Below are 19201 nucleotides of genomic sequence, written 5' to 3'. Positions count from 1 at the left end.
TGGATTAGTGAGTTTAACTAAGCTGTCTTCACAGTTTGTCACTCTGTATTTACCTATTTTTTCATCAGGTTTTATATTATTTTTGTATGTGTAATTTTGGGCTATTTGGTATAGACACATGGTTTCCAAAGTATTACTTCTGTTTGGGTAGTATGTGTCCAATAAATTGTTTTTATAAATGTCTTGGCTGTTGGGATCATGTTTGGCTATTGTTTCTATATCTTTGTATGATTTTAGACTCTTTTTCTAGATTTAGCTGGACCAAGACTTAGCCATACTATATTTTCAGATTTACCATACAATGCAGTACCAGTTAAACAATCAACTGCTTCATATGATCCACATTTTCAATGGGAGAGCATTTTTATGCCCAAGCTGTATAATTTCTGAGACACTGTTTTATCTGATGACAGGTCATTCCAGAGGTCTTGGAGCTCTGTCATTTCTGCTCTGGTTAAGTATGCTGTGACATATCGTGCAACTGCAGTAGAATTGTCTGCAATGTACTTCACATCTATGTTTGCATTCCATAAGTGGGCAATGATTGCATTATAATCATTGATATATGTTTCTTCTTCTTTTTATGTAGTATGTATTTTTAGCTGACTTACCTTTAACACTATGTCTAACTGAAGACATGAGGTTGTTCACTTGACCTGTATTTGTAACTGGTCTAGGGAAACCAAATCGGCATTTGGTGTAGTATTTCCCTTTGTTTTTGTATTTGTGACGACAATATTTTCCACATATGTGTTTTTGAAATTGTAAAATTTGTAAATGAAGATCACTATTTGTGGCTTCTGATGGAATTTCACATGTGACATATTTTTCAATAAACTGTAAAACAGTGGCATCACTGTCTTGACCAAATTTAGGAGCATCTTTAATCCATAAAAGCATGTGGATATGTGGTGCTCCACTGGCTTGGTATTCTTTTCTCCAAAAGAAGTGTTGCACTTCTCCAAGGGGAGGAACAGTTTTATTACAAATAAAATGTAGCATAGCAATGAAGCAATGGTGAAAATATCTTGAAACATTAACAGGATCCAAAGAACAAAGTTCTCCAGGTGTTAGTATATCTATGTTTGTTTTGTTTTTGTTTGATATGCATAGGAAATCATGTAAATCTTCCCATGCATATTCTGCACAACTTAATGTAACAAACCAAGTGGGTGGGCCAAGGTTTCTGATCATACAACGTACATCTCCATGACGTCGAAACCAGTACTCTTTAGTACCACGCATATTTGCTAATAGATTTGTAATATTTGATTGTAAAACCTCATCCTTTTGTTGCACTTTTTGTAATAATTGAGTAGCTGTCATATTTTGAAAGAGTGATCCTGATTTTAATATGTGTGCAACTCCGTAAAATAAAGTTGCTAGTTCACTTTCAAAGAGTAGGTGGAATATGTATTCCACATTTTGTCTAAATCTGGGATCTTCAGAATACATCCGTAATGAGCGGCATTCTGATGCTGATATTTGAATAGGTCTATCATCGTACCTTCCTCCTTTGCCAGTAGCAAAGAGTAGAGGAAAAGCATGTGCTTCTATACTTTTTTCCCATATGCTGATTGGTGATCCTTTTGTTTGACGCATTTGGCATGTTTCCAGTGCATCTTCTATGGTGTCATTTGAGTTCAAAGGATGAATTGTATAATGGTCTAAAGTATTTGATACTGTAGCAGGATCTAGGAGCTCAAATTGACCGGTTTCTTGTGTTTCTTGAATTATTTCAGTTGTATCCTTCAAGTTTTCTTCAATATTAATTTCTTTGTAATATTCATTATTCTCTTTAAGATATTGCAAGGCTTGTCTAACTTTATGTAAATCTACCAGCTGTTGCCATATTGTTTTGTCTTTTGTAGGTACTCCATTTACTAAGATAATTAAAGATTGCTGCATTGGACGTTGCACTGCTAGAGTATGCACATTTTCTTTTAGATCTAATGGTAAATAAACTACTTTTCCATGAATGCCTTTTACCAATTCAGAGGGAGGTAATTTTGCTGTTTTTGGTTGAAGGCGTATTATTGCTTGAAATGGGTGCACTGTTTGAATTATGATGCTCTCATATAAATTAAGTTGTTGTAGGGGTTTTGGTAGTGGGTATAATTCTAAATTATTTGTGATAGCACGTGAAGGAGTTTGGTTGTTGTCAAGTTTTGTAGTGCAGTAACTGCAAAGTATTAAGGGGTCAGTTATTTCGTATTTGTTTTCTGCTACAAGGTAGAGAGCTAATTCAAACCATTTAGAATCTTCATTGTCTTCTATTTTATATGATAGGTCTACAGTTTTTGTGTTACTTTTATAAAAAGTTCTGCGGCAATATACGCACACATGTTTTGGTACTTCAGCTGATGTACTTTTAAATGTTATTATTTATTTTTTGTATGTGTTTAGTAAAGGTTGCCATGTGTAGAATTGTTGCTAATTTGGTTTAAAGCTATTTCATTCTGTAAGTGGCTGTCACTTCCAAAATATTTTTTCTGGATATAGTCAATTTCTTCAAGTAGGTCTTTTGCTGTACCATGTAGAAGAATGTTATTTAAATTTGCTAGTGCTAAAGCAGGACTTTTAGCCTAGTACAGTTTATAGACTAGATTTCTTATAGTTGAATGATGTGTTGATATCCTTTTGATATCATGGAAGGTTGTTTTACAAGTAGTTCCTTTAATGCAGGCCAATGAATGTCCTTGTAGTCCTGTGTACTTGCGCACTGGACAGGTATCCATATTTTGCAGTAGTTTAATTTTGATTTTGTTTTTGCTTTTTACATATTGATTGAGGAATTGGCGTAAAGACTTGAAAAATTGTTTGGGAATGTTATACATTGACGTGCATGGCCATTTGTACACTAGATGTTCTGATTCAGTTGAATGGAGGGGTAATTCTAAGTTTTCAGGGCATATTTTTGTAAGGAGTACTTCTTGTTCCATTATGCTATTATTCACTTTTTCATAACCTCGACCACTGCTATGTATGGCAATTGTATGTGTTTGCTTTTGTTTGTACACTTCTTCATTAAAGTATGGTTCTGTGCTCGTAGTGTGATTCCATTCACCTCCGCATATACTTAAGAAGTTCTTTCTGTTGACATTTCGTTTATTGAGAAGTCTTTTTTGTAATTTAGTTATTAGTTTTGTTAGTGGTTTCATTTTGTTAAACACTAAAATAAATAACTTTCTTTTGAGAAGAATTGCACTGTCTATCAACGCTTCTAAGATTAATTTCCTACGATAGGTTTTAAGGGTTGAACCTGGTTTCTCTCCTGTTTTTATAAGATTTTGAAGGACTCTGTGATGGAACATTATGGCTAAAATACTTTTCTTGGTATGCTTACTTTGAACTTCAAGATTTATAGAAGCAGTTTTAGCTGCAGTGATAGCTGATTTTTTGTTAATTGATTTCTGGTTTGTTTTACAATTTTATAGAGGAGGCAAAGTTTTTCCACTTGAAACTTCTTTTGTTTCACTAAATGACTGTATTAGCTGTTTTGTTTCAACTTCTTTTACAAATTCCGCTAGATATGGAGGCTTATGTTGGACACTTTTATTTTCATTTGCTCTACTTCTGCTTTCTACGGACTTGACTTTTGGTAGGCATTCTTTAGGGTCTGTTGGAAAAATAAAGAAGGTATGGGTTGGGGTGTTCTGCAATGTATGTGTGCTGTGTGCATGAGTGTTTGAGTAAGATGATAAAGATGTATGTAATGGTGTGTGATTGTGCATTGGGAACTACAACTAGTAGGGATGGGTATTCTTGAATTTATATGCTACTAAACTGGGGTTCAGATGACAGAAAAAAGTAAGCTAGTTGTGTGGAGAAGTACAAATAGTAAATCTAATGAATACAATTAAAACAGTTGTTTGTTCTATAATATCCAACTTGTAGCGATTGAGTTGGGTAATTTGTGTGTCCAAAAATAGGAATTTGTGGGCCATTCTGTCTGTAAATCGCTGTTTAAGACATGGGGATTTTTGGACAGAATGGTGCACAATCTCTATTCTTAGGCACAGAAATAGCATGACTTAACTTTACAGTGTGTTTCAGTAATAATACAAATATTATTGTGATATTCTACTTACTTTTTTTTTAATGACCAGGTTAATTCTCAGTTATTCTTTGTTCTTCAAATTCGGTTGCTTCTTTTCAGGAGAATGGTCTTCATTGCAATTGTGAAAGAAACAAATTAGTAATTTTGTTTGTATATAGCACTGTTTTTAATTTAGACATTGATTTTTTTAATTGAAATCCTCAGCGCCTTCCTCAAAACCATTAAAACTATCTTATTTACATAAGATACGTCGCACAAGTTCAATACACATGGTATGTTCTTAATGAACAAATTGTATTGTAATGACTAACTTTAGCAAACAAAATATCTTTACTATGTTTGTGAAATTCATAATGTACCACTGAATACCACTATTTCTGTAAGTAAGCTCTTCCAGGTAATAGTGTCTCAATGTCATGCTTAAATTAAAGTAATTGAATAAATAAAGAAATAAAACAAAAATATTAAGTCAGTTTGAAAATGTGTTCATGTATTGTACAGAAAATATGCATACCTGTAGTGTGTGTTCATGCATTTGGATATGCATCGAGCTGCAAGTAGAAATCTTGGAGACTTGTACAGTATTTCTTGTAGATGGTGCTTGCCAATGATATGACACTTGTACTCAGAGAGATTCACAGTACATTTGCAGTGCTGATCTATGATGATGCAGTTAGATGTCGAGGTCTTGAATATGATTGGTGGATGGTCATGTGACTTCTTAGCTACATCCAATGAGGAAATGGCACAGAAAGTGAAGTGGAAATGGTAGAAGGGCTGCCCATGTCACGATATGTCCGCGGACATGGCGGTAGTTGGCGGACATCGGGTGTTACATCCGGGGATTTTTGGGTTCAGAAGTCATGCACATGAGAATGAGCACTGAAAGGGATTGGTCAGGAAAGTTTAGTGGGTGTGTTGTGCCAGGAGAGAGTTTCTCAGATACTCTTTTTGCTGAGAGAACAGCAGATAGCTATGGCTTTGTGGTTCAGAAAACAGATTGTTTGGATTTTGGGAGATTCATGGATACATTGGTTGAAGGTGCATGCTGAAAGCTGTGGAGTAGCTGTAGATCTTGGATTTCCACATGTGGAAGTACACTGGCATGGAGTACGTGGAATGAAGTGGTTGGACTTGCTACCTCTTTGTGCTAGTTTGGAGACAGAGCAACATCCAGACATAATTGTAATTCATTGTGGAGGGAACAGTTTAGGACATGTGTCTGGAATTTCTTTGCAATTTTCTATGAAAGAAGGACTTGGGAAGGTCATGGACATGTTCCCTAATTCTCAAGTAATATTTTCACGGATTGCACAGAGACAAATGTGGCTTTGTTCTTCTTCATTTGGTCCACAAATGGAAAAAGCAAGGCTGTCTGTGCCTTTCTAAAAGATTTTGGCCTGTCCTCTTTTCACAATGAAAATATTATGTTTTGTAGTGCATACATTTTTCGCAGAGATGGAGTCCATCTTACTTATGCTGGCAATCAGATTTTTTTGAGAAATATGCAAAATGCATTACAACCTTTTTTAGAATTAAAGCATCCATTTTGAAGTAGGTGTTAAGTATTTATAATTTTTGACATACAAACACCTCCTTTTCAGAGCCACCACTTCCTACCAGAGAAAATTGCAATGGTTATGATAGGGTAGCAACCCAATTTTTTAGATGTCCGCAGACTTCTAAAAAATACAAAGGGCCCTGCTTCATTTATTTTACTTCTATTTTTTAACTGTGAAAGGCGGCTCTGAAAAGAGCCTTATTTTTTGATTTTTGTAATTTTGTATTTTTTTTGTTTTTTTATACACGACACACTAGGAGAGGAGGGGAAAGGAGGGGAAAGGGGGAACACCAACCACAGGGATAAGAAAGGGCGAGCTGAGAGAGGAAGATGTAGAGTGGGTTTTATTTGGGTAGTGAGCAGGTCTTCTCATGCTCTGAGACGATAGTCTCAAAAGCACTGCAAAGTCGCTCCCCCCTGCAGAGTACTGTGTCCAGTGGTCGAAGTGGGCGGGAGCGGTTGGGAGCGGTGCTCCTATACTTCTTTTAATTAGGTTTTACCATTCCTATACTTTTATTTTAAAAAGAAACCGTTCCGGAACGGTTTCGTTTTAAAATAAAAGTGTAGGAAGAAGTTGAAGCGTGCACTGTAAGCGCACTGCAGTAGACGTTCCCTTAAACAGCAGATGCATGTGTTTTGGGATTTGCATTGTGCTTGGGAGGGCCCGTGGTGATGGGGTTTGTGGGGAGCGGTGCAGTCCAGTAGGGAACATAGTTCCACTACTTCTTTTCGTACACTTCGACCACTGACTGTGTCCCAGTACATACATACAACTGTGACCCTCGAAAGGTAAGGGTCATCAGAATTCTGTATGGCCTGTGAGGCAGCTTGAGGAAGACGCTGTCCCACAGGGGTGGTCCTTGTGGTGACAAGATCAGAAACAGAGGATGAAGTAGAGGAAATCAACCTACTACGTTCTTCGCAAGGTACAACCTTGCGAATAGACCCAGAGTGAAATGACCTCAGGTGTCGCTTCATGATAGTGGTCCCAAAGCTGTACGAACCTTGCCTCCCGCGACTGAGTATCATTTTGCACTCATTGCAGGTGACACGGTTCGCACAAACCTTAGGACCATTCCCATAAATGGTAAACAACCGCCACACCCAAGACTCACGCCTAGTGAGGGTAGTAGGGATTTCCTCTACCTCATTCTCCTCATCCTCTTCTTCCTCCTCTGCATCCTCACTCCTGTTCCCCTCCTCAGGCCCTTGGGGAGGTGGTGGTGGTGGAGGGGGTGGGGGTGGTGCTCAGGCAGACACATCACCAGGTGGCAGCAGTGGAGCCACAGAAGCCATCAGGTTGAAGATGGAAATCTGTAGGTTGCAGCACAAATTTCTGTGCTCTGTAGAATAGCCAGAAACACAATGAGAATAAGCTCTAGGGCGTGGTCTTTTATAGGGGTGCTTGTGCGCGGTCCGCGGACATGCGCGCTGTCCGCGGACAGAGCGAACACAAAAAAAGGTTCAAAAGGTTTCAAAAAGTATGTATAAACTTATAATTAGTATGTTGGACTAGTGCTATGGTGAGTTTTTATTGGAAAATATTGTGGATTACTTGAAAATGTACTTTTAAATTGTTCGGGGACACAAACAGTGTCCGCATTCAGAACACGCGATCAGCGTGGGCGCGGTACATGGTCGCTTCACTAACATGCTCGCGAAGGAAGCGACTGTCCGCAGGACACCAAATGCACGGGCATTGGTTTGCGCATGCGCGTTGATGTTCTACGGAAAATGTTCGGGTCCTGAAGTAATTAAAAGTGCATCAGACGTCAAACGAACAGTTACGGACAGGCGTTTATTCTTAAAACAGTGTCAACTTGCTTGCGAACAATACGGACAGAAATAGCGTCCTCAGAACACCTCCATTTTCGTTTCTTTACCAACATTTCAGGACACCGCGTGTGTTCTTAGAACAGTTTCAACTTGCTAACGAACAGTAAGGACGGTTATAGTGTTCTTCAGGACACCTCCATTTTCGTTCATTTACGAACATTTCAGAACACCAATTGTGTTTTTAGAACAGTTTCAACTTTCTAACGAACAGTACGGACAGGTATAGTGTTCTTCAGGACACCTCCATTTTCATTTATTTACGAACATTTCAGAACACCAATTGTGTTCTTAGAACAGTTTCAACTTGCTAGTGAACAGTATGGACAGGTATAGTGTTCTTCAGGACACCTCCATTTCTGTTTAATTACGAACATTTCAGGACACCAATTGTGTTCTCTGAACAGTTTGAACTTGCTAGCGAACAGTACGGACAGGTATAGTGTTCTTCAGGACAGCTCCATTTTCGTTTATTTACAAACATTTCAGAAAACCAGGGCTGTTCGCGGACACCTACATTGTTTAAAAAAAAAAAAACAGAAACTAATTACAACTCAATATAAACATTTAACTTTCTTTAACATATATTAATAATTAATGAAAGAGAAGGAGAGGCAGAAACGGAAACAAAAACAGGAGAATTAGGGGTTTCAACATGATTGGTATCAGGTGAAGAATTGATGGAAGTCTCATCAAAACATTTTGGGTTATGGAGAGGGTTTGGGGATAATTGACTGGGATATGGTGAGGGGGGACAAGTACATGTGGGGCAATTGTATGACATTTTTGTTTTAAAATGATCTTCAACAAAAGTTTTCAAATTATTAAAATTGGTCAACAATAAATACATTTTTTCTTTTATGCTGTCAAGCGTGTTTTCCATAACAGCTTCTTCAGAGGTATTTTCTATTTTGGTATGTTCTGTACAAAAAATATATATATATGTTAAATGTATATAAAATAATAATAATTAAATGGTTAATATTGTAAAGTGTTTACCATTAGATTCACTATCTTGTGACATTTCCTCATGTGGGAAATGCTCCTCTAGCCATTCCAGAGTACTAGACATTTCTGAGAGAAAAAAAAAGATATTATATTTTTTATCTAATACAGAAAGTTTATAAATATATTATTAAAATGAAGTACACTTACTATTTCAGGTAAAATATGTTCTAAGTACTGTGTAGGTATGGTGTTGTTCTTAGTTCTGTAGTGTCTGTGAGGTAATTATGTTGGAAGCCAATTTATCTTCTTCTGGTATATTCCATTTTAGAACATATTGTATTTAAATGAATGGTTAGTGTGTTACATACCTGGGTTACATTTCTAATGTATTACTACATATAATGTGTATGTGTGTTGCTTTTTGAATTTGTTAAATGTTTGTGATGTCATCTTTGATGTCCTGGGTGTTAGTGTTAGCAGTGCACGGTGGCGGCACGAGTTATGGTTGCTTATCTTACCATAACTGCCGAATTTCAGGGGTTTTTCGGTTTTACTTTGAACCATAACGTCCCTTTAACAAAGTTTTTTCACTGAATTTCATAGGTTTTTAGTAGCACAACTTAACCATAACGTCCCTTTAACAACGTTTTTTCACTGAATTTCATAGGTTTTTAGTAGCACAACTTAACCATAATATCCCTGACTTCATATACATGTAACATAGAACATACTAACCCCCTCGTAGTGATTTTCATGTCCGCGGACTACCGCCATGTCCGCAGACACATCGAAAATCTGAGCATGGTGAATGTAAATTTAAATATTGTGCCCCATTTCCCCTTTGAAGTTGGCTCTGAAAAGAGCTGTTTGTTTTTTTTGACAGATGCTTGACAGACACCTGTTATTTTGCATTTTTTTTCTTGTTTTATTTTCTTACTTTACTCCTAAAATCTTTACATAACCTTCTCCAAAGCAACCCTTCCATTCCAAAATAGAAAGACATTTCCCGTAAAAGATAAAGAAATGCCATCTTCTTTAAAATTAACAGCATTACTGGCATCAATATTCTCATTGTTACAGAAGAACATACCAGCTCTAAGCATGAAGGCACACATTCCTCGGTTGATGACACACCTAGCAATGTTTTGCTGAGGACAAAAAACTGAACTATTGTCCCATAATGCCCTAGGTAGTAATCCAGAAAAAATTACTTTCGCATTTGGAAGGATCTTCATTACGGCTTAAACCAAGCGTTCCAAATCAGCCAACAAAGTAGGGGCACTGACGTTGCCCAAATGGAAAGCACCATAGTGCAAAACTACCACATGCGGACTGTTCATCGTGGCCATATCCTCACAAACTTGTACAATTCCCTGTACATTGCAATCAGGCACAGTGCTCCACACCACCTCCGCTCCTTTCACATCAAAGTTCTTTGCAACATGCCTGCATTCAGCGTACCGCTGTAAACCATGCACAAACATATCTCCGAGCACCAACACCCTGACTTTCTCCACTTCTGCCATCTTCACCACACACAGTCTCTTTCAACACAAATCCACAACCTCGACATCTGATTGGCTGATCCGTACAGTCTTCTTTCCATGTTGGATTTCCTGGAAAAACCCGTATGTAGCACGCCCTGTCCACGAACAGCTGTGGTGTCTGCGGACGGCGTCCACTTTACTCTCTGTGCCATTCCCTCATTGCATACAGCTAAGCAATCACACAATACGAATAACGTCCTCAGAACACCCCCATTTTGTGAATTTTCAAACATTTCAGGACAATTATCATTTCATTATTCAACATATTAACATTACAAATATTATACTTTCATCTTGTACTCTGCACACAATGCTATGTTTCTCCATTAGTAGCTCAGTATACTAGATAGAATCCCATAATACAATGCTATTTATATCAATGCATCGTTCAAAGCACTAATAACGGTATGATATTTATTGCAATATCCTTGACACTTTTTTCGCAACATTATAATAAAAATCCCTAGTACACAAATTCCATGAAAAGTACATACACATGTGATGTCATCAGTGATTTCATCAATGACATTTGCGATGTCATCTTTGATGTCCTGGGTGTTAGTCTTAGCTGTGCACGGTGGTGGCGCAAGTTATTTTTCATAGCTTACCATAACTTGCGATTTTCAGGGGTCTTCCGGCTGTACTTAAAACCATAACGTCCTTTAAACAAACTTTTTTTAATATCACGCAAAAAAATATACAAACATGGCGTGCAAAAACCAACTTCTCACAGATGGCTTTACACAGAATGTTGCAAAGTAAGAATTTATGCTTGTTCACAGTGAAGGTCAGCTGCTTCCATTTTTTTCTCGGGCCCCGGAGAGGCTCACAAAGCGGACTATAAGGTTGTATTGTGTTTTGACCTTGACAGACAGAGATTGTGATGAAAGACTTCTCTTGAAGGAGTGTTGCTAAAATGTAAGAGAAGATAAGGATGAAATTTATGAAACAAAACCACTTTTATATATTATATCACTATGCGAAAGATCGTTGGCACACGCAGAGTCGTATTTTGGGACTGCACCACTCGTAGACAATGGAAATTGCAATTGTACTGTAAGTTACCCTTTAGATTATTTTATACCAAATATAATTACAATAGCGTAGCATTAAAGACCGCTCAAGTTGAACTTGTTCGTTGAAAGTGGCATAATGTTTTCTACCGTGCACTATCACCGCCAAATTGATCCCCTGTTGTTTAGAGGGCTCTGAAAAAGGCAGACGACACAAGGTGGGTTAATACAAATAATTTAACCGGTCTATAGGTGGTCAAGCGCTCTACTCGCTGTGCCACTTCACTGTAGCCTGTCAAATGGCACAGCGAGTACAACGCTCGCTTTGACATCCGTGCACAGCTTGCTAACACAAGTTCGAATCCCGGCAAGGCCAAACTCAGCCTTTCATCCTTCCGTGGTCGATAAATGAGCACCACACACCGTGGTTAATAATAAGCATCGCTTAGATACCTCACGGTTCTTAGCGCTATATGAATGGGAAAATATTATTATTTTATTATTAACAAACTCTGTTGCACTATCTTCGATAGCAAATAGTTTCACGCTCTAATAAAGAAAATGATGATTTTTAATGAAGATCGGCTGCTGAGACTAATTTATGTTTTTTAAAACAGGTATGTGGCCCCATTTTGCCTATGTCACGATTTATAGACTCCAGCGGATGTGGTCTTCAACTGCCAGGTGCAGGTCCAAATATGCAACTTCATGACCCTCACCATTTTATGGGACAATCGCCAAGGACCAATATGCCCTTACACAGTACGAGCGGCTACAAACAACATACCAACCAATAGGGTGGTCTAATGGCTCGTTTTTGGAGCAACCTTCTGATTATCAGAGCGACCATTTACTGCTTTTATCATAAACCCACAGCCTATCTACCGCAAAGGAACAACGCGTGGCCCCAAATAAACTTTTGCTGATCGACAGCAGAGACAATAGCAAATCGCTGAATATTCACTAAACATTTAATGTGAAATAAATGTACTTTACCAAATGTACAATCCTGCTGTTTACTTTTAAACCACAGTTTCATATTCCGAATTGTGGCGCACTGAGTTGTAAGCTGATCTAACACCCTCTGTACCGCAAAGGAACATCGCGTGCCTCAACATGAACTTTTGCGGATCGACAACAAAGACAACTGCAAATTGCTGAATATTCTCTAAACATTTGATGTCAAATAAATGTACTTTACAAAATTTACAATCTTGCTGTTTGCTTTTAAATCACTGTTTCATATTCCGAATTGTGGCGCGCTGTGTTGTGACATAATATGTGTTGTCTTCCAGGTTCTGTGTAAAGTCACTTAGGACTGGAGAGGACTGGGCGCGTTTGATGACGCACCCTGTAACTTCACAGAGAGAAGCGGGGAATATGAATGCTTTGATAATATCAGGCTTAGGGGCGGGAGATATGATTTAGTGTCGCAAAAGCAAGTCAGCCAGGTCAATAGCGCCAGTCATAGGATTATCACATAATGTCGGCGAACACCAGCTGGATTTATCGTTTCTTTAGTGGACAAAAAGTCGGTTGACGCCCATAGGAAATTGTACTATTAGCGGACAAAAGGAGGGGTCTTAAAACACTTTCACTCTGACAACGAACAATACAAACAACGTTCTCCGAACACCCCCATTTTGTGTAATTGCAACCATTTCGGGACACCGCGAGTGTTCTTAGAATACATTCAACTAGACAGATTACAATACGGACAGCGTTCTGAGGGCACCCCCAGTTTGTGTATTTCCGAACAATTAAGTACACCGCGAGTGTTCATAGCTCATTTTTACCTTCCTTGCGAACAAAAATAACACATACTCCGTCCTCTAAACACCCCACCATTTAGTTTATTAACAAAATGTCAGAACAGCCGTGTTCTCTGCAGACAAATCGAACACAACAAAAGCGTCTAGCGCATACATAAAATACAACTTTGAACCTATCTCATACTCCCTCATCCTCCCCAAAGACTTCTACACACCAACACACTCTACTAAATACACATTTTGAACAAACTTTCACCGCACTGTCCGTGGACGTCCGCAAATGTAAGATGGCGGGCGTGACAGAAAATCTGACGCGCATCACGCACCACGCCGCCCAATCAGCGAACACGTTGCATGTCCGCGGACATGACGCAAGCCGCTGGGCCAATCGGGGTGCTGTCCGCAGAGCGAACAGGGAAGTCCGTCCGCAAAGCGAACACAGATATCACTAATTTTTTTGCCTTACATTTTGGTCATTTTAAAAAAAAATACTGGACGGATTTACACCAAATTTGCAAAAGCACGCTTTCAGGACCAGGCCGCCGCTCCTGCCGCAAATTTGGTGTAAATCCGTCCAGAGGTTCGGGCTGTAGCCGTGCACAAAGTTTTTTCCCATTCAGTCTATGGGAAAAAAAAAAGTTTTGGGACCCCCCTATAACTTTCCCCCCCCCCTGGGACGAATCCTCACCAAACTTTGCAAAGAAATTCAGAGTAGGCCATATACTTTTTTTGCAAAGTTTGGTGAGGATTCGTCCAGGGGGAGCGAAGTTATAAGCCGCCCAAAAAGTGCTCTTCCTATGGAAACACCAACTTAACCATAACTACATGGCCGCTACCGCGGCCATGTGATATATATATATATATATATATATATATATATATATATATATATATATATATATATATATATATATATATATATATCACATAATCACATATTACATGATGTGCCTGGACTCTAAGGAAAGTAGTGTGAATACAAAATATAAAAATAGGAGCATATACAGGGAAAGTACATCTCGCATTCTCCTATGGAGATTCGAGTGCATTAGTAAAGGGAACACGACTGGTAGCACCCGTAAAACTTTGAGTATTTATGGCCTCGCCAGGCAAGGAAAACTTGCCTTCACGTATGCATGAGCGTGTTGCTAAGTAGGAATATTCTTTATCCCATATAATGACATCCACCCTGGGTTCGCTATGAGGGTCTGGTGTCACTGATAGGATAGAACACATCAGGGTTCCCAGTGAGCTGTCCTAGTCCATATACAAATTTGGTCCACTATGTACAGGTGGATTTCCTCCATTCCCAAGGTTATTTCCCATTCCCCAGTTTGGGGTCTGCCCTGTGCTCATCGTCTGTGATAACTGCAACGGCGCCTGTTGGGATTGTCCTTGTGGAAAATTTCCCATGCTCTGAGGTTGCACGCCTTGTTGCGCTCCTGGTGCTTCTTGTTGCACTGTGTGATTCTGCGCAATACCCTGTTGTAACAATGCAGGTGGATTCGCCATGCCTGCTCCTGTCCCTTGGCCATTCTGCATCATGCCTTGGTTTATGCATGTGCGTGCCAAGTGCCCTGTCATTCCACACAACCAACATACTGCCGGTGGTTGGATCATTTGTCCGTTTGACTTATCTTGGTTACCATTTTGCATATATTGAAAACCTCCTTGATTACTCTGGAAACCTCCCTGATTACTCTGCCATCCACTTTGCCTAACTCCTCTTCCCCTGAGGTAAAACCCTGAATTGCCCTGGTTATTCTGCTGTGGATTAATCACCTGCTGCATGCTTGATTCAGCTGTGTTAGTTATCATGGCTCCCTCAAGAGTATATTTCAAGAGTTTCTTTTGCACCAATTTCGCTTCCTCACCCTTACGTTTAGCCTCCTTTTTACGATCTTTTCTTGCAGCAATCTAAAATAGTGTGCAATGGTCAACTGTATTTCAGCCCAAGGCTTGGCCTCAATTCCCACCCATTACTTGAGTTGCTTCTGCACTGGCTTTGGCAGCCCTTGGCACAATATATGGTAAAACACGGGTATAGATTTCCTCCAAGATTCATGAGTCTCGGGCACCCAAGCACCTTGGAAATTCTGTATATAAATTAACGGATCCTCAGAATCCTTCATTTTTCGAGTCATTATAGCTCCCATATAGGAAGTATCTGGGTATAGAATGCATAGGTGTTTTCCATACTGCAGCCCCGTCATGCAAGGTATTAATTGTGGTTACACCAGGGTAGCCTGCTTGCGCCCACAAATCGTCTGCTCTCTCACCAGGTATGGCGATAAGGAGACCTTTGATGTCCCCTATAGCTAGCGTGTTTCCTCCTGTCATTTTTTCTAGCTCATGTATCCACATGCCGGCTCCCGACATCAGCATTGGAAGTTTATTTTTCAGATTTTCTCGATCCATGTGTGGACATGGAATATATTGCAGTCTTACTCCCCCTTTCTCTAGTAACGGAAACTGGGTTGCATAGCTCTCTCTTTCTTCCCTCATGGTTCTTTTATCTAAGGACAGGGTAATATTCCTGCATCGTTGCCTGCTTGGTAGGGATCTAAGTCTGTCTACGTAGGGCGGTGAAGACACCCCCCTCTGACCGTGAGATACTTCTCCATGCCGGTCTTACTGTATGGCTGATTCTGATGCTCTTGGTGCAGACTCACTAGTGTCTGACCACCTTATTTCCTTTTCCCTTGGGAGTCGTCTTTCACATCACCTCCCTTCTTCATTTCCCTCGCGCTCCTCCCTTTCGGAGTCGGACATTGTCTGTCCCCAATTCACGCAGCTTCTTGTATCTTCATTGTTTCTACTGATTTCTAATCTATCCAGGGATAGTTCCCTATTCCCACTACTTCGGGTGACATCCTCAGTGTCGTAGAGCTGGGTGTCTCCAGGCGCTCATCTTTCCCCTCCCCTTGGGGTGTATGTTACAGCCCCATTTCATCATATATTCTATCTATCGTTTCTCTGATGCTTTTGGTATCGAAGTCATCTTCCATATTTGCCCTAAACATGCCTAGTACTGAATCATACGCAGGAAAGAATTCTTCTATAACTGCCCAATCTACCACTGGATCAGATTTTTTTAACCTCTCTTCCCAGATATTCAAGATCACGTGCTATCTGTCTCTGCTTACTTTCTATGTCATCATCAAATTCTTTGCGCTTCCTCGCCTTTTCTCTTACTCTTTCCTCTTCCTTTTTCTTTTCCTTCCTACGTTCATCGGCCCTTCGAATTTCCTCATCTCTTTCTCTCTTTATTCTGTTCTTTCGTATTCGTTGCTCTTCCTCTAACCTCTGCTATTTCTGTCTGTCTTGATCGTTGGCTGCTCTCGGGTTGCGATCAAGCTGTCTTTCTTGCTCTTCGCGATATAGCTGTTCCCTCCTTTGTCTGTCTTTCCTTCTTATTCTTTCCTCTCTTAATTCCTTTCCCTTTCCCCGTACATTCTCTATCCTTTCTTTCTGTTTCACGTCATCAATGCCTTTGCCATCAAGTTTTAATAAAATGTGCCCTCCCATCCATTCGTCTTTTACGAATGCTATCTCATCAGTTCTATCTTCGTTTCCCTTCCATTTTTTCCCTTCTCTCTCCTTGTCGAGAGATGCACTTGTCTGTGCCTGATCTCTTCTTTTGTCATCACGTCTCCCCTTGTCCCGTGGGATCGTGGAGGTAATATTCCTATCCTTATCTTTTTTAACTTGGTTTTCATCACTACTACGTGTAGGTGACTCATATGCGGGATTGCTGTACCCTGTGGCTGCTTTAAGTTCCCTCAACAGGTATAATCCCTCATCCTTACTTTCTTCAACTTTCGTTTCGGGTGGGGCAGGTGTCGTGGTAGGCGTCTCACCCCCCACTGTGCATACATCAAGTATCCAATCTGTTGGCGGCTCCTCCTCCTTTCCTTGTTCATATATTTTCCAAAGCTACAGAACAGCAAGATGTTTTTCTAGCTTTTTGCCCGTGTTTATTGCATGCAAATATGTCGTCATATGTTGCAAAAAGCTTTAGATAAGTACCCACCTTGTGGCCATGGCATAAACATCTTGTGGGTAGTCCCTTTAACCCACTCTGTACTATATTTCTTCAGTTTGGGTGCGTGTTTCGGCAACTGTTTGTCAAGTGTGTCAGTGGAGTTATGTCCTCCATGCTTTAATCTATTCTCTCTCCTTTTATATAATACTGGTCAATGCTTTTGTGTGCCTTAAACAGTTCCAACAATATGAGCGAGCACCAGGCACTGCAAGCTCCAATCCACATTTTTCACAAAATTGTATACCTTCTAATTTACTCAAAAAACATCATGTTATATGCGATTTTATCTCAGCTGTTGAATCGCCTACATTTTAAATCAGTTTTCTCAAGGAAAATGTTCAATATATATGACATCACTCCTGCCTTTTACTTATTACCCAAAATACATAAGAATGCGATTTATCCACCTGGTCGCCCGATTGTCTCAGCTATAGGCTCATTGTTGGAGCCCTTGTCCATCTATGCAGACTCCTTCCTGAGACCATTTGTGGCTAAGATGAAATCATATGTGCAAGACACTACAGCTATGATACACATTGTTGCCAGTCTACACCCAGGGGCCGATGACATCTTGGTCACCCTGGATGTAGAGTCGTTATACACTAACATCCCCCAGGACCACTGCATTGAAGTATTACATCAATATCTAGAGACAAGAGCTGACCGTACAGTGCCATCCAATTGTATCATCGAATGCGTAAGGCTGGCACTGACAAAAAACTTGTTCTTGTGTAATCAAACCTTTTACCAACAAAGGCAAGGGACCTCAATGGGTGCTACATTTGCACCAGAGTTAGCAAATTTATACATGGATTACGACAAATCTAATTTCATCTACACGGCGACTAATCCCTTCCATGAACACATTAGTTCATGGCATCGTTACATAGACAATGTGTTCATGCTTTGGCACGGAAGCCAGGACCAACTAGATCTCTGTTTAATATGGCTCAACAGCCAAACTCTAACCATCAAATTCACCATGTCATCAAGCACTGACAATATAGCCTTTCTTGATCTGAAAATCTTCAAAAAAGAAAACCAACTGGGTACTACATTATTCAAAAAACCCACAGACAAGAATACGCTTTTATTGTTCAGCAGCTTCCATCCATCCAGTCTACGGGAAAATTTACCCTACGGACAATTTCTTAGAATCCGACGGAACTGTAGTGAATTGGCTGACTTTAAAATCAATAGCCAGTTCTTGAGCGAAAAACTAAAACAGAGACAATATCCTCGGAAAATAATCAAGAGATCCATGAAGAGAGCACGTAACGCAAATCGCGAAGTGATCCTTCAGAAACACACAAAACCACAGGATGATAGAATTACATGTGTCTCATCTTTTTCACCCCTGAGTAATGACCTAAGAAGGGTGATACTAAAAAATTGGAAAATCATTCATACCGATGATTTTCAACCCAATTGTCCTAGATTTGCCTTCCAGCGGATGCCTAATCTGCGGGATAAATTAGTACACACTTACCCTATTAACAACATTGGGACACCCATTCAATCTACATTATGGGGACTGCCACCAGTCAGTGGTCATTATGCATGCAGACATTGTTCAGTCTGCCATTTGACGAAGAATTTGAAACAGATTGATCTGTATGACAGGCTATGGAAATACCAATCCTTCTCAAATTGCCTGACTAAAGTGGTTATCTATGGGATAAAATGCCCTTGTGGGTTAATCTATATAGGCAAAACGATCAGGTCAGTGAAATTACGAATTGGCGAACATCGCTCAGCCATACGGAATTGTACTCCGGATAAACCATTGGTGGCCCATTATTTACAAGCGAAACACACATGCGAAGATATATTTTGGTTTGTTATTGAGACATCTAAAGCTCACCCACGGGGAGGGAATAGGGATCTGTTCCTTAAAAAAATGGAGCAAAAATGGATTTATAATCTCAATACAGTCCAATCCGGTCTAAATATTGCCGTAGAGTGGAGTCTGTTTATCCACTAATAGCTCAGACAACCAGTGGGGGGTTAATGAAATATGATCTCATTGCCATTTATGTCTATCATGTCTGCTGGAGGGTGATGCCTTGTCTAAAATTGTCATATAATGCATAACCATTGTGTGCACAAATTTGCTCTATAAGAAAAAATGTATTTGACACACTATACACACCCCCTTACTGAGAACTAGCAAGCAGGTCATTATTTACTGCAGTGTTAAGCATAACTTCATAGGATCCATATACACTCAAAAATGGCCGACCCCTTTCTAATACTGAGGAAAGTCCTTCCTCTATTACACACACGAATGGACTGGACTTGGCAGTCCTCTTTCGATGTCAACGAATGACATTTGGCTTACACCAGTATTCAACCAAGGAAAAAGCCACGGGGTAAAGCGATTCTGTGAAGGCGAATGCACACACGACAGGTAAGCCTGCTT

This window comes from Ambystoma mexicanum, chromosome 3q (assembly GCF_040938575.1).
Source record: "Ambystoma mexicanum isolate Mex_15411 chromosome 3q, UKY_AmexF1_1, whole genome shotgun sequence".
Lineage (NCBI taxonomy): Eukaryota > Metazoa > Chordata > Amphibia > Caudata > Ambystomatidae > Ambystoma > Ambystoma mexicanum.
The sequence above is the reverse complement of the archived record's forward strand: the minus strand, read 5'-3'. Positions refer to the sequence as shown.